At 41.4% G+C, this 27,887-nt stretch overlaps 1 protein-coding gene across 3 annotated transcripts in view; it reads left to right on the forward strand.

Moving 5' to 3' along the window:
- The window catches only part of LOC128742642 (activating transcription factor 3), a 155,019-nt gene that overhangs the window by 74,456 nt on the left and 52,676 nt on the right, over positions 1-27,887 (forward strand). The window contains exon 1 of one of the 3 annotated variants that reach the window (XM_053839065.1): positions 14,226-14,259. The exons of the other annotated variants lie outside the window; for them this stretch is intronic. The gene's annotated coding sequence lies outside the window, so the exon portion shown is untranslated. Of the gene's footprint in view, positions 1-14,225; positions 14,260-27,887 lie in introns of those variants that run through there. 3 annotated transcript variants of the gene reach the window in all.

A 27,887-nucleotide genomic window follows, 5' to 3' on the forward strand; every position in this document is an offset into this window, starting at 1 on the left:
GAACCCTAGACTCTGCACGAATCTTTTTTGTTCGTTGGGATTCCTTGAGGGCTTCTTCGCTTCATTCAGATTTCGGTTCGCATTACGATCCGGCTCTCGGGCACGTGCCCCGTCTTCTCTAAAAGATTTAAAGCCAAAAAAGCCGCAGGTCCGGTGAATTTTTGCGGAGTTTTTGCGGCAAACAAATGAATTATGCAAAAATAGGTCTAATTTTGATTTTAAATGCAATTTCGTGTCCAATTTCAAGTCCGGTTTTATGTAGAATTTTTAGAATCAATTGAATCGGTGTTAGGTCAGATTGGACCAAGTCGCAAAATTAAAAAAAAAGTGTTCATGACAGCAAACGATCAAGAACTTCCTAAACTACATTTTACTCTAATCAGATTACATAAATGTTACAGATAGCCAGAGATATGAAACGATTTCTACCGGTTGAAAACCTTAAACAACACAGAGTATCAAACATTGCTTTCGTTTTTCTCGAAATCAGATTTTTGTCACTTGGTTCGGTCTGACTTAACACCAGGCTTCTGCCGTGCTTACTAGCAAACCCTGCGGTTTCGAATTGACAAATCGATTTGCTCTCTCTCTCAGTCGGATGTTACCTTCTCCGACGCGACGAGATTTGTTTGGCTTTTGCAGTGCTTTGCTGCTTTGCTCTGCCGGTGAGTGAGCATCAGTTTCTGTTTTATCTTTCTTCTTCTGCCGGAGCGCTACCAAATGCATGCTCTCAAGGTCACGGAGCAAATCGTGCCAGTCCATATAATTGCCTATCGCATATTCTCGAAGAAAATATTAGCTCTACTTGTCGTTGTGCTGCTTCTGCGCAAGATGAGTGGTCGTAAGAGAAAACAGTATTAAGGCACATCGTTCGGAGGGAGAAGAAACGGTTGAACAGAAAACGAAAGCACTTGTTTGTTGTGAGAAGCAGATTGCTCTGCCTCTGTATGCATAAGATGAGCAAAATGAAGGCTGCTTTTAACACCGACCAATTTTAAGTTCATTTTGAACTGCGATTGCATGTACAATTTCAACACAAATTTAAGTTCAATTCTAAGTCCAGTTTCAAGCAAAATTTAAAATTTTATTTTAGGTCTCATTTTATGTTTAATTTCAGGTTAAATTTCAAGTGTAGGTTTGGTTTGATTCGAATTTCAAGTGAAGTGTATGTTCAATTCAATTCAAACTTCGGTTTCAAGTCGAATTCAAGTACAATTTAAGCTCAATTTTATATCTAACTAGCTGATCGTCCGATCTAACTTGGGGCCCCTTTGTCTGCAAGCCACTTGTACATCTGTTACTGCAACGAAAATCTCATAAAGCAAGTAACAAAACTCTTTTTCTTCATTTGAATGAGTCTACTCACTTCGGCAGCTCCCCTTCTGTTGTCCCCAGCCACTTATAAATCTGTCTCGGTAATGCTTATAAAGCAATACAAAGCCTTTGTTACGTTTATGAACCTTCCCCTTGTTAATGGCCACCATATTCCTCCCTTTCAGAAATACCCTCTTGTCGTCCAGCCACTTGTACAACTGCTATCGTTCCAAATGCTAGAGAAACCTTCCTTCCTTCTTGTAAGAGACCGTCTCTACCTTTTGTTACCCACTCAGCGCTGATTTTTTCATGTCAAAAAACATGTGTGACAAGTTTGATGAAGAACCGGCCAGGCCTTCCGGAGTTATGGAGGAACATACATTCATACTCACGTTCCACGTCCCCCCTGTTGGCTTCTTCCAAGTCAGCTCCCCCTTTTGTCACGTATCCAATTATGTACCCATTTGCTCTCTGAAATCCATATAGCGAAATAGTTTTTTCCCACCGAGGTCCCCCCTCTCTAATTCACTACTTGTCTCTTTCAAGTCCGGTTTGAAGTTCAACTTAATCTGATTTTCCAATTCCAACTTTTCAGTAAAATTTTTTATCAGCATCCGAAAAAAATTTGGAACTTCTTCAACTTCAAAAGGAAATGCAGCTCTGTCCCTTCCAATGTTGTGGACTCTTTGTGAGGGTTTTTCGCCGTCTTTTTGTCATCTCTCACCCTCAATAGTATTTTTGACGGCTTCTGATCGTCTTTTGTCGTCCTAATATCGTTTTTTGTTCTTACATCACTTTTATCGTCGTCCTGTTTGTTGTCAAGACAACAAAAATGTTGTTTTTTTGCTGTTCTTTCAACGTTCTTTTGTCGTCTTTCTGTCGTATATCCAGCTCGCCACGAGTGATAATGGCGGCTGATAGGTACAACTTTCTGAAGGGCACGGTTCGGTTCGGACATTCAATGCAGGGAGCAGTCACTGCGGTTACTATGGAAGCCACTACGGTTGTTTGCTGGTCCTGGTTGAGTGGAAAAATGTAAACATTGTTTAGTTTTCGCAGACTAGCGTGAAATATAACTTTTTCATGATATGATATCGTATTCCTTAGTTGCAATCGAGATATACAAACCAAATTGTTTGCTGGGCTTTCACTCAATCAATTGTGGTATGCATAGTGCTGCATGTTGCACCGTCTTGTTGAAACCGCAGCACTTCCACATTAAGGACACTCGAGTTGGGGTACGAAATTGATGACCTGAAGCGGTCACTATTGACTGTTTACATTCTGGCTAAGTGGCTAGTGTCAGCCCTCTCATTACCCGGTATTGAGCAATGAGAAGGGACTCAGGCAAAGGTTACCTTGAATTTCTTATCCGTTAAAGCACTCAAAGCTCCCGTATTTTCCCCAGGAATACTGAGAAGGGTTGATATCTTGAGCCATAAGTCTAGATATAAGGTCATAAATCTAGACTGAAATTCAAGTTCGACCAGCCTTTCGAAATTACCAACTACTAATGGGTTCATAATCTCACATCGAATGAGTAGAAGATAGGACAATTCCCAAAAAGCGATTCTTCAACGGTAGAATCCCCGCCAGCACTTCAAGACTCATCGTATGGGTTGATTGCACGCAGACAACGATATTGTATTTTTTGTAGCTTGATAATATGCGTGTTAGTGGTGGATCGGAAGCAGAAACACCCATATTCAAGTACAGATAGTATCGTGGTTTGGTACAGCCTTGTAAGGTCTCCTGGGTGAGTTCCGGCAATTGTACGAAGAAAGGTTATCCTTTGTTGGCATTTTTGAATCAGATACCTAAAGTGGCATACCCAAGTGCATTTGGAATCGAACCAGATACCGAGATATTTGTAAACTAGTACCTGAGCGATCGTTTTACCCATAAGTTGGATGTGATCCGATTTTCCCGGGGAGAATTCGATTGGACAAATTGTCCAAAGTATCTTGCAAAGGTCCTTGCAAACCGTTAGCCGTGGATCCTGTAATGGAAATATTGCTATCTTCTGCAAGTTGCTTTAACGTGCATGACTCTTCAATACAACTATCAATATCGTTAACATAAAAGTTATACAGAAGTGGACTTAGACATGAGCCTTGGGAAAGACCATTCGAGATGTTGTCAAATCATTATGTTTAAAACTCATGCGTTTTTCCGACAACAGATTGAGCAAAAAATTATTCATAACCGGTGAGAGTCCATGCACAAGTGAAGTTTCTCGGTCGAAACTTCTACGGAGACAGAATCAAAGACCCCTTCAATTGTTCCTTTGCCCCGGCGGAAGCCAAATTGGGTATTTGAAAGTAAGCCATTCTCTTCGACCCATTTGTCTAGGCAAAGGAGGATCACTTTCTCCATTAACTTCCGGATACAGGAAAGCATCGCAATCGGCCTATAAGAATTATGATCGGAGGCTGGTTTCCCGGGGGTTTCTGAATGGCGATGACGCTCACCTGCCTCCAGTCCTGCGGAACAATATTCAGCTCGAGAAACTTATTGAACAGGTTCAACAAGCGTCTTTTGGCAGGGTCAGGCAGATTCTTCAACAAGCGTGAATTTGATTCTGTCTAATCCTGGAGCAGTATTGTCTGGACAGACCTTCTTGGCCAATTTGAGGATCCATCGGTTAGAGTATTCCGTGTTTCGTTTGTAACGTTACGGTTCCACAAGCGTCGAGCGGTGCTCCCAAGAGTGCTCATCGCTCACGAACCGGCGCCAATATCCGCGTTTTTTCGCTTTCATCAAGCTCTTCATCTGTCTCTCAAGTACCTCGTACTTCCTAAGCGGATCTATCGAACCGTGTTTTCGAAAGTCCTTAGACGCCAAAGACTTTTGCGCGTCCACTTCCGAGCACTCTTTGTCCCACCAGATTCCACCGCCGGTGAAACGTTTTCCCGGGTATTGGTTTCATCTGAGCTTGAGTCAGGTTATTAATTAGGGAGCATCGGTTGTCATCATATAGCGACCCCCATTAAGTGCAATTGGAATTGAAATCTCCCAGAATTAGCATGGGTGCGGGAAGTAATTCTGCAATATCAGAACCCAAGCAACAATTTGGGTTTTATTACACTCTTATGATGACATTTAAGACCAAAATTAGTCTTGAAGACAACCATAAGAGTACAATAAAACTCACATTGCTGCTTGGGAAAGTTGCTTCTGCTCAATCCGCACCGAAGGAGGGATATATATCGAAGCGATACAAAGGTCTTTTCCTTTTATTCTAGCATGAATGGTAACGACTTCAACACTCGAGAACGAGGGGAGGTCTATTCGGAAGAACGTGTAGCACTTCTTGATCCCTATAAGTACTCCTCCACGACGTGATCCTCGATCACGTCGGATGACGTTAATATCGTGGAAGTTGAGATCGTTGAGAAATGTTTCACAGAGCGCGAATACGTCACAGTTGGAAATATTTAATAATTGTTTGAAAAGGTCGAATTTGGGGATGATACTTCTGCAGTTCCACTGTAACACAGCGATAGAGTTTACAGCATTGTTCGACGTCTTAATCATCGAACGATGCGATAGCTGAAAAGAGGGGCCATTGTGCTGTTAGTTGCTTCAAAAATGTTTTAACAGTGGGAAGAAAGGCAAGTAGAAAGCTTTTGAATGGATCCAAGATGTTTAAAGTTTCAAATAACCAGAACTTCAAAAATTCCTTTCCCGATTTGATCTTTGAATGTAAATTGGGTGCGTCAGGGTTTTTGGTGCACCAGAAAGCAGCGGTGGGTACTCCTGGTTTGATTTCAAATTTTGCAACCCTGGAGGTACCTGCTTCGGATTTTTTTCACCGCTTTTCTTAAAGTTTGATGTATTTTCTGTTCCGTTCGAGGATATCTTAAGTCCTTTGTGAGTAAGTCGAGGAGAGTTAATCGTTTTTCTCTTCCTACAGCTTTCTTGCATGGCATAAGAACATCCTTTTGGCATGCCAGAAAGCTCTAGGAAAAGATCCTTTGGAAAATATGGCAAATGGAGTATTAAATGACAGGATTTTTCAACACGAGTTCTGATAGCAAAGTAAAAGTTCGACTGATCAGGTTGAACGACAATTATATTGTGAACTAACTATAACATAGTACAAGTCAACGCTTACTATTCTATCATCCCCCCTTAAGCGTTAAACTAGGATACCCCAAGTATCTTTCTGTCTTCATTTTGCTTCGGACCAGGTAAAGATTTGGTAAGGATATCCGCCGCTTGGAGATTTGATGCAACATACTCTAGTTTAATCAATTTCCTTTCGATTTGTTCACGGACGTAATGATGTCTAATATCGATGTGTTTGCTTCGTGCCGAGTAGCCTACATCACGCTCCGCCAAACTAATTGCACTTTTGTTATCACATTTGATTACTACTGCTTGATTAGTCCCATGAAGCTCGAAAAGAAATCCTCTCTACCACATTGCTTCCTGTGTCGCTGTCGATAAAGCCATGTACTCAGCTTCGGTAGTAGAAAGTGCAACAGTGGGTTGCCTTTTCGAATTCCAACTGACTGCTCCACCATTCTGCAGGAAAACATATCCACTGACAGACCGTCGTGTGTCTGGATCATTTCCCCAGTCTGCATCGCTGTAGCCATAGAAATTGCTATCTTTGTTTTGTGAATACTTCAGCTTTTCGTGTTTTGTACCCTTCAAATACCGAAGAATTCTTTTAGCTGCAATCCAATGGGCTGGTCCAGGGTTGCTGCAGTAGCTGCTGACCAAGCTGACCGCATGACTAATATCCGGTCTTGTACATTGCGCAATAAATTGAAGTCCACCAACAAGCTCTTTGTACGGAATGTTCCTCATCTTTTCCCGTTCGTCTTCATTCGCTGGACACATTTCCTTAGTTAGACGCTGGTTCACATCCAGTGGAGTCTGCGCAACGTTACAATCGGTCAAATGAAATTTAGATAACAATTCATCGATGTATTGTTCTTGATCAATCGTGATATCCCCATTTGATCTGCTAACTCTTAGTCCGAGTACCTGCTTGGCTGGTCCCAAGTCTTTCATTTTGAAATCCACGCACAACTGCTGTTTAATCCGATTTACCAACTGCTGATCATCAGAAATAATCAAGAAATCGTCGACGTAAATTGCGACGATGACTAGCTTTCCTTCGACAACTTGGTGATAGACGCATGTATCATATTGTGATCTCTTGAATTTCATGCTCTTAAGTTTCGTATCCAATTTTTGATTCCAGACTCTGCTGGCCTGCTTAAAACCGTAAAGCGCTTTCTGCAACTTGCACACTTTCGTCGGTGCTTGGTCATCACAGAATCCTTCTGGTTGCTCCATGAAGATCTCTTCCTCACCGAGATCGCCCTGCAGGAATGCAGTTACGGCATCCATCTGATGCACAACCAGATCGAGCTTGGCCGCTAATGCCAGAAGATAACGTACGGTTGCGTAACGAATGACAGGCGAATAGGTTTCTTGAAAGTCCACACCTTTCACTTGCGAATAACCCTTAATCACAAGCCGAGCCTTGTATCGTTCAACAGAACCATCTAGATTTGTTTTCACCTTAAACACCCACTTATTCCTCAAAGCTTTCCGTCCTGCGGGTAGGTCGACTAGACGCCACGTTTTGTTATCCATCAGCGCATGGAATTCATTCTCCATGGCTTCGATCCACTCACTGCGATCGGGTCGCTCTAGCACTTCTTGAACGGTTTCTGGTACAGTCTGATTCTCTGAAAAATATGACTGCGACAGATTGTTATCGCTTAGGTGTGCTGATTCAAACTTGCCTCTGACTGAGCGCCCCCAGTCACTGTGCCCAGAAATTTGTTGCAGTTCAACCTATTCTTCATTGAAGTGTGACGGGAGCGCAGCGCTCGTAGTAACCTGATGACATCGCCGCACTGGACTGCAACTATCCTGCGAAGAGACAAGATTCTGAGGGCGGACACTGTATGTGACCTTAAAATCAGAATACTTGCCTTTGAAACGGCGCTCCCTCTCGCTGCGCCTCGTTGTAGGTTGCAAACTTTCTCGAGTTAGATGCGAAGGGAGTGCAGACGGTTGAGATGAACACGGATCCTCTTGAGTAACACATTCTTCCGGTTGAATCTCATCGTTGACCTCTACACTTTCATTGTTTCTAGGTTTATCTTCTTCAGTACTGTTTGAACACATACCATCATCCACGATGTATGGTACATTTTCGGTTTCCGAACATTGATTTAAATCCTCTTCACTTACCACTATGACATCTCGGCTGACGAAGACTTCTCCTTTTGACGAATTGAACACTCTGTAGCCTTTGGAGTTTTCCGCATATCCAACCAGAATGCACGGAATTGACTTCATGTCCCACTTCTTCCTTTTTGCCTTGGGTACGTAAGCCATTACCTTAGACCCAAACACTCGAAGATGAGATAAATTTGGTTTCTTGCCATAAAATAATTCCAAAGGTGTAGTAGAACGTCCCTTGCTCGGAATCCGGTTAATCAAATAAACTGCTGTAGATGCCGCCTCTGCCCAAAAACGCTTATCGAGTCCCGCATCGTACAGTAAACATCGTGCCTTCTCCTCAATTGTACGGTTCATCCTTTCCGATGTACCGTTCTGCTCTGGGTTATACGGTACTGTCCTCTCGTGTCGTATTCCGCTTTTCTTCAGAAAATCCTGGAATTGTTTCGAGTCGTATTCCGTCCCATTGTCTGTCCTTAGACATTTTATCCTTCTTCCCGTTTGGTTTTCAACATAAGCCTTAAACTCTTGAAAAACACTGAACGCAGCCGTCTTGGATTTGAGGAAATATGCAAACGTCATATTTGTTGCATCATCGATGAAGGTGATCCAATATCTGCTGCCACCCAATGATGACTTTTCCATAGGCCCACACAGGTCCGAATGGATTAATTCCAAGGCATCCTTTGCTCGAAATCCGCTTGACCTGAATGGAAGTTTTCGATGTTTGCCTGCTGCACAAGACTCACAGCTAGGCATAGAAAATTTATCAATTTTGACACCAGTTACCATCGTAGTCAACCGTTTGATGCTATCAATGTTGAGGTGCCCTAATCGCCGATGCCATAGCTGAATATCACTGCTTGATTTGGTAGCACACACCACGTTTCGTGAACTGAGGTCCAATTTGTACAGTCCATCCTCTACTTGTCCAACGGCGATTATATCTCCTGTGGATTCATTCACCACCTCACACGATTTGTCAGTAAACGTAATCCGGTAACCTTTCCTGCATATTTCACTGACAGACAGAAGATTGATAGCAAGCTCAGGAACACATAAAACATTGGAAATGTTTAAATCGGTAAACGCTCCTTCAACGTTGGCGACCAGTTTCACGTTTCCAACAGCTTTCACCGGGATTTCCACTGCATTGGCTACGTATATCGATTCGGATGTTGACTCTGCTTCTTCTAATACTCCTCTAGATCGACACATGTGACGTCCAGCTCCTGAGTCCAGAATCCAGTCTTCCATTCGATGAGCTGCATCATGCCATGCCAGCAAAGCCGCCTGCTTGTGCCGACCAGAATTTCCGTTCACCTTAGATTTCTGTCGACACTCCGATGCATAATGACCAAGTTTGTCGCACTTGAAGCATTTTACGTTCGATTTGTCCTTCTTCTTCGATTGGCTCTTGTTATTGCCTGTTAGTAACGCCCCAGATGAATTTCCAGAAGCACCACCACTGCGTTCTAGCGTCACGTCCTGCAATATTTTTGACTTGACTATATCTGCCGTCAAATTAACTCCTGATGCGTCCATGCCCATGATCATGGGTTCATATAGTTCTGGTAGACCCATTAACAAAATCAATGAGAGCCATTCGTCATCTAACTTGAATCCGATTTCGTCGAGTTTATGACTAGTAGACATTATTTCATCCACGTACTCCTCCACTGACGAGCAATCTTCGAGTTCCAAACGAGTCAGCTTCCGTAGCAAATTGATCTTGCGATACCTGCCGCACTCCTGGAATGCCGTCTTCAAGCTGTTCCATGCTTCCGTAGCCGTTTTCGCCGATCCACGGCACGCCACGTACCCTCACGAATCATGACCATTCGCATAGCAAATGCCCACGATACATAATTTTCACGGCCTTTCAATTTATCCATCTGTAGCAGGGACGAACCACCACCTGGAAGTCGCGTTACGCCATCCGCATGCCCGCTTCCGGATCGATTGCCGCTACTGGATTCGGATTGAATACTGCCATTTAATGTTCTTCCGCCACCATTTCCGCCGGTCCTAGCTGAATTTCCGTCTTCATTGCCGCCGGTAGAATGCCTGGTTCGATTTCTTACTTCCCGGAACATTTCTTTTCTTGAAGTGAAAAAATTTTCTTCGACTTGAAAAATTTTCTTCGACTTGTTGATCAGCCGTTACTATAGAAATTTACTTATGCTGGGCCGATAACCTGATAGCAAAGTAAAAGTGCGACTGATCAGGTTGAACGACAATTATATTGTGAACTAACTATAACATAGTACAAGTCAACGCTTACTATTCTATCAAGTTCTTTAGTGAACATTTGAATGTATTAGAGGCCAATCTAATGTGGTTCTTTTAAGACTAGTTGCATAAAAATCGATTGAAAATCAGTGGAGATAGAACCAAAAGTGTAACTGAAAGTACCTTCATTTGTGATGTCGGGGACGTAAAGGTTAAAGCACAAACTATACAGACAACACGCGAACGATTTTTCCAGGTACCAGAAGGGACGTGAGCAATTCACTCACCGTCCCTTCACGAGTATTCATTTAGTTCACTTTTCGCTGGAGCTGTTTAGTTCGTCGATCATTATAAATAGCAACGAAAAACAAATGTTTTTTGTAACCATGTGAAAAATAACAAACTGCAGGATACATCATGAGCGTAAAATATTTTTTATTATGTCGGATGTAATTGAAAAACTTTTAGCCCTTTATGACGCGTACAAGAACTAAAGGTGTCCATTACTAAATATTTTTGTTATCGGCATATAGAGAACCTTTGATTAATGTAGCTTATAATATTTGTGTGTAACAAGTGTCTCGCTAGTGCTTTCGGTTTTTACCTTTCTTTTGATTTTTGATCGCAAAGATTCCCTTCTACATAACTGCACATGGTCAGAATTGGTTTCGAAATCAAATAGCGCGGGACCCCTGCCTAGGCGCGAACAGACAGCCAAACGGCCAATGAAATCATTAATTAATTATTGTATATTTCGTATATTTCGGCATGGTTAACAAATACGCTTAATACTAAGATAGTTACAGGTATTTTAAAATTAACTATCGGTTGTCTCGGATCTCGTTCGAGCGGCATTCCGCATTGCTTTATGCAGGTTGTTGAAAAACTGGCTTCCGTAACGCCATTACAGTTAGGTCCATGAGTTAGGTCCATGAACTTCCAAATAGCCTTTACACTCATTGGCAACACCTCGTGAAATTCCCGCTGAAGCTCCACGACCTAACAAACATTTCTGTAGAGCAGCTTAGCCAGCAAAAAAAAGGATACAGCACAGCAATTATTTGATAAATATTTGGTAGACGTTACCATCTCCAGCATTCAAATCGTGGACCGAACTAGATTTTCATTCAGGTGGGGAACGTTGTCTTTGCCACCGTGGGGCTGTGGGAGTCATTTGACAAATTGGTCTCGACTTCCGCGATTCCATCATCCTCGTACATTATTTTCATACGTTACTTGGCGCACCCGCGCCATTTCTGTGGCTGTTCGTCGACCGGGAAAATCATTCTTCGGCCACCGATGCGTTTCCGTTTAATTCCTAACCAGGGCATTTTGATAGTAACCTAAAGGAAGTCTTATGATGAAAACAACTAATTTTATATTATTTACTTACTTCGTCGTTCCATACACGGTTGTTTTCATAAGCTTTGAACAAGAGAACTGTCAAGAAAATTTAATGGATTGTTGGATTGCTGAGATTGATACGCGATTATTTTGATGAGCTCCGCGTGATTTCGTGAGATATGCAAGGGACGAAATTCACTCACTTGAAATGAATCTGGTACCTTAGATTTTGAGCTTTTTGTTCTACGCGTGGTGTCTGTATAGTTTGTGGTTAAAGCCCTTTTGTCTCCTAATTTTTCCTGTAATTTCCGTCGTAATATTGTCGCCTCTCGTCGATTTTTCGTCAACTTTTCATTCCATTTTCGGCTGCTTTGTTCTACTCTCTCATCACCTTTTCGTTACATTTTTATCGTCTTTACGTTATCTTTTTGCCGTCTCGTTGTCTTTTGTTTTGTTGTTGGGAGAACAAGTGAACTCCGCCATACGTTAAATGATATTTACCAGATGGTTCCTGAAGACCCATCGATTAGATGACGAATAATTTGATGACTTAAACCATATTCAAATCAGTTAATGAACTGTCAATCATGGCCGTCGTCATATTGTCAATTGATGCTTCATGAATGGGACATTTATTTTCGTGGTCGTGGGATTTGAATGGTTATTTTGATAACGTAGAAATTATACGTCAGATTTTTAAATACGTCCCAAAACGTAATTTTTACGATTGCTTCTTATCTCAGTAAACGAGTAAAAAGGTCAGTCGTCGGTGGTGCTTTTTTCTGGGAAATTGACTGAATCAATTCGTATGTGTGTTTACTAAATAGGTGTGCATGTGTGTAACACTAATTAAACGGCGTAAAAACGATAAGCAAAAGACAAAACGCTCGTAGTTTGATCGCTCGGATCGTACCGATTCCCAGTTGATTGATTGACCGGTTGATTGATTAGTAAAAGTAACGCTGTGAGACAAACAAGTGAGACAATAATCAGGTGAGACAACAGTAGGCTATGTGATATAGGTTTTGCACGAAACGTCAGTCTTTACTCGTGGGATTGCAATCTTTCTAAAACGGCCAAAGTGTAAACAAAGTGTTCAAAGTTAGATCCTTCGGAACAGGTGCTATTAAAATGCTGACATAATCACCTATTAATTAAGTTTGTTATCAGTGCACAGATATGAATATAACTTGATAATCAGTATTGCTCTTTATCAAAATAGTGCGAAGGGGAAATACCTATTGGATGTGGCCATCAAGGACGCTACCGAAAATTCCGAAAACAACAAAAACGGTTCGTTTACACCGCAAACTTGTCGAACAAACAACAGCCAATCTTTTCGTATGCATTTCCCGTTCGTACACGTCGTTTCTAACCACATATGTTAATTTAAAACACGGAAGCCAATGAATGGCAGATAGTTCACAAACCAATTTAATTTCGGACCCGAACAAAGGATCGTGTCCAATTAACGCCCATCCCCTCATACCTGGCAATCATGACAATCTTTTCCCCCATTTGCAACGCCGCCGAGACCCAGCATTGTGCACCGAACAGACATACTCATTCACTTTAATCAGTGTGTAATAATCTCCTGTCAAAGCGGACGACCAGGTCGTAAAATAGTTTACGATGCACCATATTCTCTCAGCCTTTATAGTCATTCCCATTGAGAGTCGAGATGTTGCACATTTTAACCTGCATGCATGCGTACAACTTTGCCGAGGCAAAGACAATCGAACGACCATAAATCGCCACAAAAGGGATAAAACCGAACGAACAATAGACGTCACGTTTTAAAGCTGTCAACGTTGACAATTTGGATGCGCATCACCTGTTCACGTCACCAAAGCAGCAGTCACAGAAAAAAAAACCGTGAGAAACCAAAACAAAGTAAACTGGACAGTGCCAATTTTCGATGCCAAAGCTTTTCGATAAAAATCAATGTCTGTCCGACTCCGGCGTCACGCAACGCCAATAGGCGTTGAATATTTTGCACGAAAAGAGTGTTCGCGCACACTCATTGAAATGCGGTTTTTTATTTAATTATAAAAACGAAGAAGCGTTAACAAATGAATCGTGCAAATCGCCAAACACGACGACTAGCAAGAAACTGTGCATTCGCCATTGCTGCTACTATTCCACACACCCTTTTTTCGCCACCTTCTCGCAACACAACTAAGCAGGCGCTGGTGGTGTCCCGCGGGGTGTGCGAGCTAAAAATGAGGTTGGAAATTAATAACTGTCAAACAAAAAAAAAGCCGAAACTGTCGACACTCCGGCTGCTGCTGCTGCTTCTCCGTGTCGACTGTGTCGTCAATTTTTCATCGTCAGCATCATTCACGCACATGCTGTTGTTCGGAGTTCGGAGAACTGTCTCCCTAATCCGCACGGAATTTCCGAAATTTTATTCCGTGTCGCTTTCGAATGAAAACAACAACAGCGACAGAGAAAAAACATTCTCACGCAGACAAAGCGTAGCCACGCAGTGCGTGGAAACAGATTCTCCACCCGGGGATTGAAAGAACAACACCCCGAACGCGCAATACCCGTGGTGTTCCGCATGCGACGTGAAAAATGAGCCGTTCGTCAAACATGCCCAGCAAGCAAGCGAATGCAGCGCCACCCGCCGCGCCGGCGTCACCGGCTCTCAGCTCAGCCCCATTTCGATTCGGTTTCCCAATTTCCGTTTGCCCTGTGCGACCGACATTCGACGGATGCTTTGACAGGTTAGGCGCGTTTTTTTTTCTTGCTTGCCTACTTTGTTGCTCTCACTAATGGCAGCGTATTGATCCGCAGCCGCGCCCGGCCGCAGCGCGGCATTGGGAGGACATATGTTTGCAATAAATTCCGAGCGCCAACTACCGTAGCAGGAATCACACTTTACAAGTAAAGGGGGGAAATACGTAGCAGTTTTCACAGACGATTTCCAAGGATGGTTTAGATTTCTCAACTAGGTTATAAGCTTGTACTAGCGGGGTAGAACTGTTCTTGCGTCAAAAACATTTACATATTCACAAACACAGATAATCTCGAAACTAATGTGAAACATTTTCTGTTTTGTTTTTGCATTCCAGGTCAGTAGAAGTCCTTCAGTCTGAGCATCTTGACAGAAAATCGCAAACAACAATCGAAATTAACCTGCTAATAAACCACGTAAGTTCAAGTCAGCAGTACCATTAATCACATCGACTTTGCTGACACTAACAAAACGGATGCATCACTCTCTTTGCCGCCCTGTGTCTGTATTCCTAGCGGGGAAGAGAAAATAAAACACGCCTGCTAAAACGTCTGTCATAAATATAAATGAAAATAATCTTTCGTTAAAACTTTTGACAGTTCCCAGTCTCGTTGCCAGCAAAGCGACTGACTGGTTGAAGTTGTTGTTGTTCATTAGCCAGATCCGATTCGTTCGAGGTTATGTTTCCTTTTCCCCAATAAGTCGTCGTCGTCGTCGTCATTCCAAATTTTAGCGGGCGCGAGTGTTAATTATTATGATTGAGTTTTTCCTCCCGGGTTTTTTCTTTTTTACTCCATCACACGGGCGGTGATGGCCAAAAACTGACACTGATGACGACGGCTGTTGCAGTATGGATCATAAAAGTGGTTTATTGTATGGATTCTGGAGAACGATAAACCGTGCAACGATCAAAGAACATCACCAGAGAAGATAACCTCACTATTTTACTATTTAATGTCACACTTCATCTGCATGCTTAACGGAACGCACGATGCGTTCCCACGTGCCACCCACATGGGAAGTCGATGCTTCAGCTAATTCTCAATTCCTCCGGCATCCGATGGGTATGGTTACCAGTGGTTTCGATCTTGCTGACCCAGTGGTAAGCAAACAGCTAATTAGGTCCATCAATTCTTTTAATTTTACTTTAATTAACCTAATTATCTTTACAATGATACTTGTGATCTTATTAGAGAGCTCCGAATCTTAACCGGCATAAACCCGATTCTTTGCACTTATCCTATTAATTTTTGTCAACCGAAACTTTTACGACGGCAGTGGCCGGGTTGGTACACCTACGCTACGCTACGGTCCCATTCCTCGGCGGAAATAACCTACAACCTGCACTTTCTTTGTGCTGCTTTGATGCCCGGTTGTCTAGGGCGATTCTCCTTTGATTAGATGCCGCATCGGCAGCTTTACGCAACGATAAAAGTCGTCTTTATTGCGACAATAATTTTTAGGTTAAGGTAACCATCGTCAGTTAGCAGCAGCAGCACGGTATGCTTCACTTGGTTTACGCCTCTACCTTTGGCACACGTTCCACCGTTAGTTTGTCAGTCAGACTATTCGGTGATCGACGCGATCGCTGCATACACAAAGGCCGAACAAGATGCACAAAACCGTATGCTAATGAATAATAAGGGAATGAAAAATATTTGAAATATTTTTACCCGCTCAAGTGCGAAACATCAAAGAGGGCACTGCCGCGCAAGTGTTATGACGACAGCAACAACAACAGCAACGACATAACGACCAACAAGTGAGCGTATAGTAAGCGTAAAGCTTGGCAAGTCTGTCTTACCGCTGAAGGTTTCGGTAAACAAAATAAGTACACCGCCAGAGCTAAGTACGATCGCATCCGATATTTGCTAGCTAATGTAGCCATCACCATCATCAGTGCAGTCAGTCAGTACGGGAGAAGAACCGCAAAAAACCGATTCGCTGTCAACGTATTTACGCGGTTGAACGAAACAGACACGGTGTCTACCACCGTTCGACCAACCAACCGACCGGTGTGGCCACTTTTCAACGGATCGTGTTTTTGCTCCGGTCGATGCATCGCAATGTTTAATTTCAACAATAAGACAAAAATGGTCGTCTCGGGGCTAGTTAGCCGTCTTATCACTCAGCTGCTGCTGGGATTGAAAGCGACGCATGGCGAAGCGGGAAACTAGGCATCGTTACCCCTGAGCAAACATCAAAGCAACCCGATCGCGACACCGCGTCGCTCAATGGGAAAATAATCGACAGGAAAGCAGTAAAACTGAGTCGGATTGCCTGTTTTTTTTTTTCGTTGCCGAGCCGGGTGTAGGACTGTAATTAAACGCTCGAAAGATCCATTAGTAGAACAACAACAAGTGATTGTTTGATATTAAAATTTAATCAGTTGCTGGAAGTTTTTGCGGTTCTATTCTGAGGAAAAAATTAGTGGGATTGTGTACAATGCACGACCACATCATTGGCGTAGGACAACGTTAATCTCGGCGGTAAAATTAAAATGATAGCATTTTACGGTGGGTCAACCTACCATACGAGAAAGAAAATGAGGACAAACTGGGCAATAAAGGATCAAAAATTGGACCAAAAGAGGAAAAAAACAGGTTCGAAACCTTGTTTTTAAAGGAAAAAATAGGAAAGTAGGAAAATTGAGCAACGAGCACAGCAAAAAGGGGAAAATGAACATAAAAATGAAAACGGAAGATAGTAATCCCTTTTAAAACGAAAAATGAAATGTGAAAAAAAGGAGACAAAGCAATAGCAGGAAAAAACTGGCTATATATAGAGAAAAATGAGACAAAATAGGAATGGGAAAGCCCAGTGAACTTCGACGGACGATGCTAGTCTAATAAGCCAGTCGGCGTATGTCCGAATCCCGGCTAGGCGGTGCTGCTAAGTAGAGTCAGTAGGATTGTTGCACTAGCCCCGTAGTTGTCCTGTACTCTACCAGTCAGCTGTGAATAATCTGTTCTTTATCTGTCGATAAAGAAGGGTCAAGTGTTAAGAAAACGTTTAAGCCCAAGGAAAAAAAGGAATGAAAATAGCACAGAAAAAGAAGAAAAGAATAACAGGAAAAGCGGATTCATTCGGGAGTAAATTAATTATAGCTTGGTTCGATCCGCGGTATCGAGTTTGGGTAAAGAGCAACGTTATACAAACTTAATAAGTGTTGCTTCAATGACCCTCTCTTACCTAATTTTCCTCTTCGCGGCTTGTCTCCCCTGAGATGCTGTCAACACCTTTGTTTCATTACTTTCTTTTACCATTCCTTGCATCGATTTAAACAGTACCGTTATAAAAAAAATATTTGTATGCCTGACATAATTATAAACAACAACAACACGAGGTTGGTCTATTCATGTCCTTGTCCAAATTCATATCTAATTTAATGTCGATTGTCAAGTTCAATTTTAAGTCTAATAGCATGTCGGATTTTCAGCCCAATTTCCAGTCTAACTTCCAATTTTAAACCAAATTTAACGGTCAAATCAAAAAGGTTGAATAACTGTTTTTTTATTCATCGAATGAATTTTTGTATCTAAAAGGTGTCCCCTGTGATTCTTCGATTAAAGTATGTTTAACAATCCTGACAAGGATTGATTTACCGTGAAATGCTTACTGTGTAAGTATTACTATGACGCTATTTTGCGCGGAAAAACGACATTTCAACATGTCCAGTCGTAGCACAGGAGGCTAATTTAAGGGAAAGACAAATAGTAACAAGTTCAATGCCTACCCACACGCGAAAAAGTATGAGAAAAATAGCATTCAACACTTACGTCACACACGCAGGCGTAAAAAAAACAACCGCCGGTGCTGTGTGAGATATTTTGTTACCCACACACTCGCGCACGCTCGACCTTAAATCGTCTTCCTGCATGGCTTATTTCCGAGGCAAAAAAACTCATAGGGAATCAAATTTTGCATTACTTTTTCATCTTCACCCTTGATTCTGCTCACGGGCGGGAGCGCGAGCCTTCGCGTGTAATCGGCATCAGCAGATCGGGCTGCCATAACGAACGTCGAGCGACAACTGTAGCTGTTAGCAAAAGACATACGCGCAAAAACTCGTTGCACTGCCTGATGAAATAAAAGCGGGAGTTTTAAAGGGATGCTCATGCCGGCGTGTTTGTCGGCATGAGTACGCGTGTGGGAGAAAATTGGACCACACGAGTGCGGGCATCGCAACACTGGTTCAATGTTCATAGCATAAATGCATTATTAATAACAATGGCACGAAATGACAACTTGGTTGATATTGTAACTTGATCACGTTAACAATAAAACTCGAGGAATATTTTTACCACTTCACAACTTCAGAAATTGATATGAATTGTTTGGTGAGAAACTCTAAATGTACCTTCAGCTAGCCAGTTACTGGCTCTAAAAAGGTCCGATTGTTTAATAATTATAAGCCGCGTCACTATCCAACGCAGCCATCATTTCCTTTTTGCCATGCTCAGACCCCAACTAACAATTCTAAAGCCACTTAGTTTTACTTGAATTTTATAAAGGTTTTATTGCGGTATTAATCATTACCTCTGGGTTTATTGTGGTATTGCGCAATACCAAAAGGATACGAGTCCAAACACACTTATAGCTAGCTAGAAAACCAACTGTTAATAAAGCGAATTTATTGTGCTTGATTATATTACCACGTAAAAACTTGTTGGCTGCACCACGTCTCTTATAAACTTACCATAAGTGTGGCGTAGCAATACAAAATGGCGCACCAATCAAAATTGATCTTATCGCGGTTACTTGTCCAACCGCAATAAATCTGCTAGTTTTATAGAGCTATTAAAACGGTAACACCCTGACCAAAGTTCAACACTAAAATCATTTTTTATGCGAAGCCATATTGCCATATTGTAGTATTTTGTTTAGCTCGCAAACAAAAATTCATCACAGCAGAGTTTTGCAAAAAGAAAGTTTTTATCAATCGGTTTTCCTGTCAGAGGAAGCAACTAGAATGATTTTGCTAGAAATTGAGATTGACTAACTGAATATTTTCAATTTGTTAAAACAACCAGTTTTCGAAAATTGCAATATTTCAGTGGCGCACTGATTTTATCGGCCTATCATATCAATATGCACGGTGAAATTAAATGCGCACGTGCCGTAAACCAACGAAATTGCTTAAAATTTAATAAATATACTTTTGGATATTTTATTCTGATCGCTGGAAACCAAATCGTTTAGAATGGTCTGTCAGTAAATTTTAAACTTTTCTGCTCACGGATATATTTTCAAGTTGACAAAGCTAGCGAACTTATCTGGCGTTTGCTAGAAAAGTGAAAAGCAAAAAGCGAAAAGCTATTTTAAATTATGGCGATGGCTGTCAAACAGTGAAAGCTTAATCGGTTTTATTGCTGCTTTTAGCAGAGCGTGATACGACAACATGAGTTTATAACCTGATTCTTATAGCGATTGTGAAAACATTCTGAGGAGTGGGCCACATGGTCAAAAAGCAGTTTTTTAGCGGTCATTAGAAAGTTCTGGTGGAGCTCATAGTTTTATTAGCGGTTTTATGAAATTGGTCATGAAAACCGCTATACGAACGTAATAAAACTTGGAATTGCTGTTGCTGAGGAGCAAGTCAACGCAAATTTTTGAAATGGTACCGAAAACCAGTGGAAACCAACTCAAAAAAAAAGAAGAAAGCACGCCGTCCCGGTTGACTCGTTACAATAAACTCCAAGCCGTGCCGTGCTCCAGTTTCTGGAAGGTCACAGCAAAAAGAAAATTACGCTGAACGCGTTGGTGCAAGGTTTACCACCTGTTTACCTAGTCATAGAGCATCTGAAAGTGATAAAGCATTTAAATTCAGACAGCTGCATTAGAATCATCCTAAGTCATTGGTAGTTGGCCTTCCGTAACGACTAACAGTTGAACGAACTTCTTAATGGGTTTGCCACTGCCGAAGGTGGTATATTACCGAATATTCAAACTGTTTGCCATTTAAACAACTTTTCCGAGTGTCAACTATTCTGCCGCTACTCGTCCATTTATATAGGAAACAGCAATCGAACCTAAATATGAAGCACAGCAAAGCACGAAGATAGATTACAGTTCAGTCGAGCTGCAGAGAGCTGATCGAGTATTGTCAAAGCAAATGAGCTTCAGCACTTCAGCATTATCTGGGAATTGAGAGTTGTGGGTTCAAGTCTCACCTGGGTAGTCAATTATTTTTCAATGTTCGTTCTTCACAAAAACACACTTACTCCCTAGTAAGAATTACGCATTATTTGGGAAACTGGGACATTTCTGGTGTAGTTCATATCCGTGTTGTTTCCTACATTCATTCATTCGTTCTCTACAATAGTGAATGAAATCAACTGTGCTTAGCTTAGCTTAGCTTAGCTTAGACTGATTGCATATGTCAATGGTTGCACTCAGTGATTGACCCGAACCAGTGAAATTGCACAATGAATCAAGTGAATGAGGTTGGGAGTGACCGATCATCCTCACTGTGCAAAATTCAGTGACTCGATATATAAAGGGTCAATAACTGCGCCGGCCACGTCCTTGCAATCAGATGGGATTAGGGAAAGAGTGTTAATGTAATCTTTGCTGTTTTTGGGACCGTGTTAACCTCTGCATCCCTGCAAAGATTACAGGAAGGAGTTGCGACTTGTTAGTAAGGCAGGTTTCGTTGGATCGGGATTCACCTTGATAAGTGATGTGATCGTTATTCTTTAAATTTATTTATTTTTTAAAACGATTAGAATTATTACATATTTAAGTATTTTTAAGTCGACAGTCCAGATAAGCCTGTTCAAGATATTTTAGTTTTGCGAACAGATTTATACAAGAGAATTTTTTTTAGCTTTGCTTGGAAATAGTTTAAACAACAGGCAGAGAATTGTTGGATCGAGGTACCGAGTAAAATGTGTTATCATTATTGGTAGCAAAATAAATTCCAAACCGCTGGTCGTAGGGAGTTTTGCTATAGGTATCCGCGATATTGATTTGTTTCTGTAAATAGCAGTTTTCTGAGGAAATCGCGCATATGAGTTATGGTGTATACATTAATCGTTGGATCTGCGTGTTTTAATAGTATATAGTCAATATGTATGAAAAAGATTGACTATCTGGCATCTTAAACTTCAACCAGCACAAAAGGAAAAGAATGTTGGTTATCAATTACTTTGCTAATCAGTTCACTCCAAATACTCTACGAATAAATGAGTATACTCAATGACTTGACCACGTATCACTTGATCTACTTGAAAATTGAGCATCACTATTTCCAGCCCAACCGCTGCTTATATCGAAGACTGTGAATGAAATCAACTGTGAATCACTAATTCAATTTGAACTGCGGACCACGGCAAATGAAACTACAATAAACGTAAACATTGCTCCGAAGGGTTAATAAGTTCTTGCAACCAGGTTTTGGTTGATTTTAAAATGCAGGTAGTTTAAAAACCTAAAATTTGACACCTAAAATATCAGTCAAGAGCAAGAAAATTGACTGACAGGTTGGACGAGCAATCATTCAGCACTGCAATTCAGGAATGAATTGTATTGAAAGGGGGAAGTAAGAGAAAGATAAACACTGTCAGCAGCTCAGTAGTTACATCCATGGGCTGACAGATAAAAGAATACAGTTGGATTTCGAATTTGGCATGGTTCGTTTTTGGCATGCCTCGATTTTGACAACAAAAGTATCCGTTTTTGGCAACAAAAGATATTTCTTTTCCAAAAATATGCTTAAATATCAATCAGTTTCCGCATACATGCTTTAAATGACGAAAAAATGATGCCCTGAGTGTGTTTATGAAAAAAAGTTATGTGGTTTCGAACAATAATATTTTTATTGCCGTAGGACTACGTCTTACCGCAGGGTGTCAATAACTTATTTGCACCGGACGGATAGCTCTTGTCGGACTTTTTAAAAATAAAATGGTTGCAATCGGTGATTAATGATATTTAGTCAACTTCTAAAGCATTTACATTAAATTTTTTCATATCGAAAAAGGGTCTCGATTTTGGCACGGTTTCGATTTTGGCAACATAGGCAACACGCATTTGTTGCCAAAATCGAAATCCAACTGTACTACCAAGGTTGAAATAAAAGAATATGCCAAGGTAAGTGGAACCTCCAGCAGAGGTCCGCACAAAAGCCTACCGTTCCCTACCATCTATGTCCCTTAAGCTGGAAGTACAAATTTCGGTAACTTAGATGCGAATTTTCCATGAAAAATCGAAAGAAAAATAAAATGTACTGTTAGCTTAAGCACAATTTTCAGTCTATGTTATAATGATTTGAAGAATTATGGTGCATTAACGTAACGATATACAAAAAAAAATCATCAAATCTGCTTTTCATTCCTCAAAAGCCAAGATGATGTCCAAAATACATGTTTATTTTTTCTTCAAAATATGTTTTGGAAAACACACCCTTTTAAACTTTAAATGATTTTTAAGGGTTAGTAACGAACACAAGCGTGAAGTTAACTAATGTGGATAGAATAAGACAAAAAGTTTTGTGCGCGATTCTTCTTGATCCACGTTGAAAAGTAACAGCAAGCGGCAAGTTTTGGTTTCGAAAAATGATCAACAATTGCAAAATAATTCGCCTTAAAAAGTTATATAAACTTGAGACCTGTAGTTGTCCTAGTCGTTTTGGATAATTAGACCAGGAGTTCATATGTTAAATACCGAGTAATAATTGGTAATAGAAGAAATAGAAGCGGAAAAGGAGATAAACTTAAAGGAAAGAAAGATAGCAACGAGTTCAATGCAGCGTACAAGTTCAGTTATCCTTTTGACTCTGAAAGGGGCCTATTGTTTAATAATTATAAGCAGTATCTTGCTCACAAATTGTTGTAATGATTCTGATCCTCTTGTTGTCACGTGCGGAACAACCTGCCAGTTCCAACAAACTTAAATATTCTATCACGGATGCTAAATAGACGAGTGAAGCTGAACAAACGCGTTCAGCGTAATTTCCCTTTCGCAGTAAATGATGAATACGGCCTACCCGGAACTTCAGACTTTGTCATTCTCGCTAGATAGCAGGCCTGTAACTGATGAAAATGTTCGGCTACGAAAGTAATCAATTGGCAAATTGGACCTTGAAAAAATGGGACGGACTAAAATTGAACCTAAAATGTGTTGGAATAAAACGTGGGCTACTTCTTCCCAGTACAATCACTTGCTGCGGAGCAAATCAATGCAAAACTTTGAAATGACATCAAAAACCAGTGGAAACAAACTGAAAAAAGAGAAAGAAGAAGAAAGCACGCCATCCCGGTTAGCCTGTTACAATAAACTACGAGTCGAGCTGTTCTTCAGTTTCCGGCAGGTGGTCGCTGCGAAAGGGAAATTACGCTGAACGCGTTGGTGCAAGGTGCACCCGTTTACGTGGCGATAGAGTAAATTGTAGAAAGTGATAGGGGAATGTCCTCTATGGCCGGACAGCCTCTATGTCAGGACACTACGTTTTCTCAAAAACAAAGCCTGATAAAAATATTCGGATAGAAGTGAATAGTGAATAGTAAATTGCAAAAGTCACCGCTAATGGACCAATGCAAGATGTTGCAGCTAGCCAATTACTAAGCAATCATACGGACCAGCTCAGTTGTTGGTCGGAACACTTTGAACAACTTTTACGTCTCAGTCTCAGCCTCAGTTATCGCAGACAAACAAACTCAATACGAGGTGATGCCTACAATTCATCGTATCAACCACGTCAACCCTAAGGCGTCGCCGTTAGTTACTTAATTAAAGCAATAATTGAATCTATGAAGCCCAGTATAGCACGAAGATAGATTAAATTTTTTAGTCGAGCTGCACTGTATTGTCAACGCAAATGTACATCGACTCTTCAGCATTATTTTGGACACTGGGACATTTCCAGTGAAGCAGAGGCAGGGAATCTTCTTAGAAGTACCTTCCCTACCATATGGGACCAGAATCAAGAAGACCGTACGCCTACGAAAAGTGGTGCGTATCGGCGAAGATAAAGCGCAAACTGCAAATCTTCGTAAATCACTGCCACCGTTACATCCATCATTCGGGTTTAGTGACTTTACACTTTGATGTCCAATTCAGTACTCCATTCCAACTCCAACAGAACAGAAAATCGGGAGCATAGATGAAAATAGGAGGAGAGGAGCAAACAAAATGGATTGAGTTATCTTGTGACAGCCGGAATGTCGGAAGTATAACATGCCCACGCATCACGTTGATTTCAAAGCAGCATACGATACAATCGACTGAGACCAGCTACGGCAGATAACAGCAGAAGCACGGCTCTCCGGACAAACTGCCGCGACTGCTCAGAGCTACATTGGATCGTCATGTGGTGTGGTTCGCGGTTCGCGAGTCCCCTCGAGAGGCGGTGAGTGTTGAGACAAGACGACGACTTCCCCACGAATAGTCCTACGATTTAGATGAAAGTCGAATTCAGCTGACACTTAGCTGAAAACTCGTTGTAGTCCGACGATGGGCCCGTTTGCTGCATATTTTGTCCGACGAAACGATACCAGAAGGAACATTCTGCTACGAAGAGGTCGTGGTTGAACTCGTAGACTAATATGGTTGAGAAGCCATGGACAATCGGCCCTTGCCATCAGGATATCAGCTGCAAGGATTGCTCGGGACCGATTTCTACTTTTTTGATCTCGAGATAGATCTTAAGATCATTAGCAACGTAAAGTCAGGGTCGTCGCGGCGAAGCCGCTAAGTCCCATCATGTCGAGTTTGGCAATCGCAATTTCATGATTTAACTTATCAAAAGCAGTAGAGAGGTACCGGAAACATAAGCACCGTTTTCCATAGCGTAGGATAAATGTCGGTAGACAGAGACAAATTGCAAAGATGATGAAGAGGAACAAGTAAACCTTTTTCAACCGTATTACAACTCCACTAGAGGTTGACGTTCCCTGTCATCTCGTCCCTTGAATATTTCTGTAATTCTGCCACGAATCCGCTCGTTCCTCACCGCTCCGCCAACTACCAATATCAAGTCACCTATCTTCATGTCCCGTGAATTCTCGGACCACAGGTCCTGGTAATCCCTAGCAAAAAGAGGTTAGGCGTAAGGGTTTAGTGATCTGCCGATTTCAGACAAATATATGTAAGCGCACGACGGTTATAATCTCTGCATCGGCTTCTATCATAATCATTTCTAGGGTTTCATCGTCTGGTTTACGCGGTGCGTCAAGAATTGATCCAATAGCCAGCTTTACAGATTTGACTAGCCTCTCCCACTCCCCACCCATGTGTGGAGTGGTGAGTGGAACAAATTTCCAGCTGGTATGAGAAGCGGTGAAGATTAATGCGAGTGAAGCGGCGATGGTACCAGTCTGTAATTAAGAAAGTAGTCAAACGTTATCTGGGCAGGACTACCGGGTATTTAGCTTCGAGCGGTTTTACGCATCAAAAGAACTTCACGTATGCCGATAAACGGTCATACCATGCATATGACACCTGGTTTCTTTACAGTTGGATACCTAGCGTCGGGATCTGCTTGAGTTTTCTTGAGCTTCTGGGAAGCATTCTTTTTGAGCCAGCCGCCAAAGACTTTCCTCTGCGTGCCATAGTTGGTGGTGGTGAGTATTTCCAGCTCGAGCTAAAGCACACAGAGAAAATACTCTGGAAATTGGCTACTCCTGCGCTTTGCAGTTGATTTTGATATCATAGCCAGGAGCTACGCGATGGCAGAAGCAATCTACGCCGGACTGAAAGTGGAGTCTACGGGAATTGGGTGAGAAATAAATACGCCGAAGACCAAATACATGAAAGGAACAAGCTCAAAGGAGATAAACGCGTACCTCCCACGAACACTAATCGTTGACGTTGACGAACTAAAAGTGGTAGATGAGTTCGTGTATTTGGAATCGCTGCACAGTGGTCCAAAAGGGCGAAAAGCTTTCATTTTATTGGTTATGGTCTTTAGCACTTTTGTTCGTATGAATATCTCCCTTAATCTAAAACTGTCAAAAGTTCGTCACTGCTTACTGTAATGAAAATAAAACAATAATTTTTTTGTGTTAGGAAATATAGACATAGTTTCTTCGGCAAAGTTGTAAATATTGTAAAAACAAGCAACTTTGCTGAAGAAATAAAATTTCTATCTTTATCGAGTGCTGAACTATAGGGCATATTTTTTACAACTTCTTAAAAAATTGATTTTTTATACTTAGCTTTTGTTAGTTGCATTTTACAAGAATACAATGTTCTAGGCAATTATCGAAGCTCTCAAAATACACGTTTTCGCAGAAGACCGTGAATCTCTTGGATCTGTACTTGCTGAGTAATCGCATATTCAAGCTTTAAATTTTCGTAGTTTCACGAGCCCGCGAGGTAAATGGGCCAAGCGGATTTATGAAATCAGCGCTTCATCTTAAAGCTTAAGTCGAGTAACGAGTACTATGAACTTGTACGGATTCCGCTTGTACCCAACCACCCAAATGAGAGTATGGCAAGCATACGTTTTATGTGCTTCGTGTTCGCGAAAGGCTCGATACACGTCCATTTTTTTTTGCGTTCGTAGATAGACACATGGTTTCTTCGGCAAAGTTGTAGAAAATATAAAGATAAACAATTTTGCTAAGGAAATTACATTTCTATCTCTATCGAGTGCAGATCTGTAGAGTATTTTCTTTGTAAATTCTTTAAAAATCAGTTTTTCATATTCAGCGTACGTTGGTTGCATTTTACAAGAGTATATGGTTCTAGGCGATTATTGAAGGACTTAAAATACACGTTTGGGTTTTGGCTTGTGAAGTTAAGGAAAAAGGAAACTTAAATAAGCGATAATTTTGTAAGGAAAGGTCCCAGAGATTTGCAATCTTCTGCAAAAACATGTGTTTTGAGTCTTTCAATAATCGTCTAGAACCATATACTCTTGTAAAATGTCATTTCTTTAGCAAAATTGTGTGCATTTTTGCCGAAGAAACTATGTCTATATTTCCTAACAAAAAAAATTATTTTTTTTATTTTCATTATAGTAAGCGATAACTAACTTTTGACAGTTTTAGATTAAGGGGGATATTCATACGAACAAAAGTGCTCAAGACCATGAATGATAAAATGAAAACAAGAGACACGACAGATTTTTTCTAGCCAAAGCCTGTCGTAAGACGTAGTCCTACGTCAAAAGTAACTTTTTAGAATGGGGAGTATATCCGGGTTACGTTATCTTTCAAGTAGAAGATATGGTTGGAAAACGTATCTGATTTATCTGAGGACAATCGCGATAATGTAACATCACTAGAGAGTCTCTAGTAGAGACCTTCACCTATCTTTATGTTGGTAACAAAACAATTAACGAACGTCACGTTAATGCTGCCCAATAAACTTTGTGGCTTTACTCTAGAGTAAACAGGTTATTTCTGGAAAATAACATAGAACCGGTTTCTCTATCTTTCACAAAATAAAGATATCGCCAAGTAACTTAACCAACTTATGTAAGAAGTACCGTCATAAGTGATAGTCTAACTCGAATAAAAGCCATCACCTGTCATTCAGCTAGCACCAAATTGCACTTCATAAAAACAACTCAAACTGTCACCATCGAACGGTGTATACGATTTTTATTCATTGATTGAATGAAACCTTTTTCTCTAATCTCCAAAACCCCTCCTGGATGGAAAGAGCCACTCAGTGGAGTAGAACAAACCATCGCACGGCGTGGCGGCGGCGGCGGCTTCCATCCACTGCTGCACTCTGTGAACACCTGTCACATGACAGGCGGCATGAAACAGCCCGGCTCAGTTCGGTTCGGCTCGGCCGAACGCTTGTGTATGCAATTTATGCAGATTAGAATCATTGATCGGTGCTTTTTGTTCAGCCGGAGCACCTCCTGTGGCATTGCCATCCCCAAGGGGTGGCTTCTAATCACCACTAAATACTAGCTTGTCGGTCGAGTGTGTACAAACAACAACCGATCTATGCACTTCCGCGGCGAACCGTCCCGGCCTCCATCGGCCGCGCCGTCAGTTTTTCTACGGGGTAATGCAACACAATCGCTCTGTGCTTTATTTGTTTTTACACTCAACTTTTCATTGATTGAACTGCCGCCGCCGAA

The sequence above is a fragment of the Sabethes cyaneus genome, chromosome 3, assembly GCF_943734655.1.
Source record: "Sabethes cyaneus chromosome 3, idSabCyanKW18_F2, whole genome shotgun sequence".
NCBI lineage: Eukaryota > Metazoa > Arthropoda > Insecta > Diptera > Culicidae > Sabethes > Sabethes cyaneus.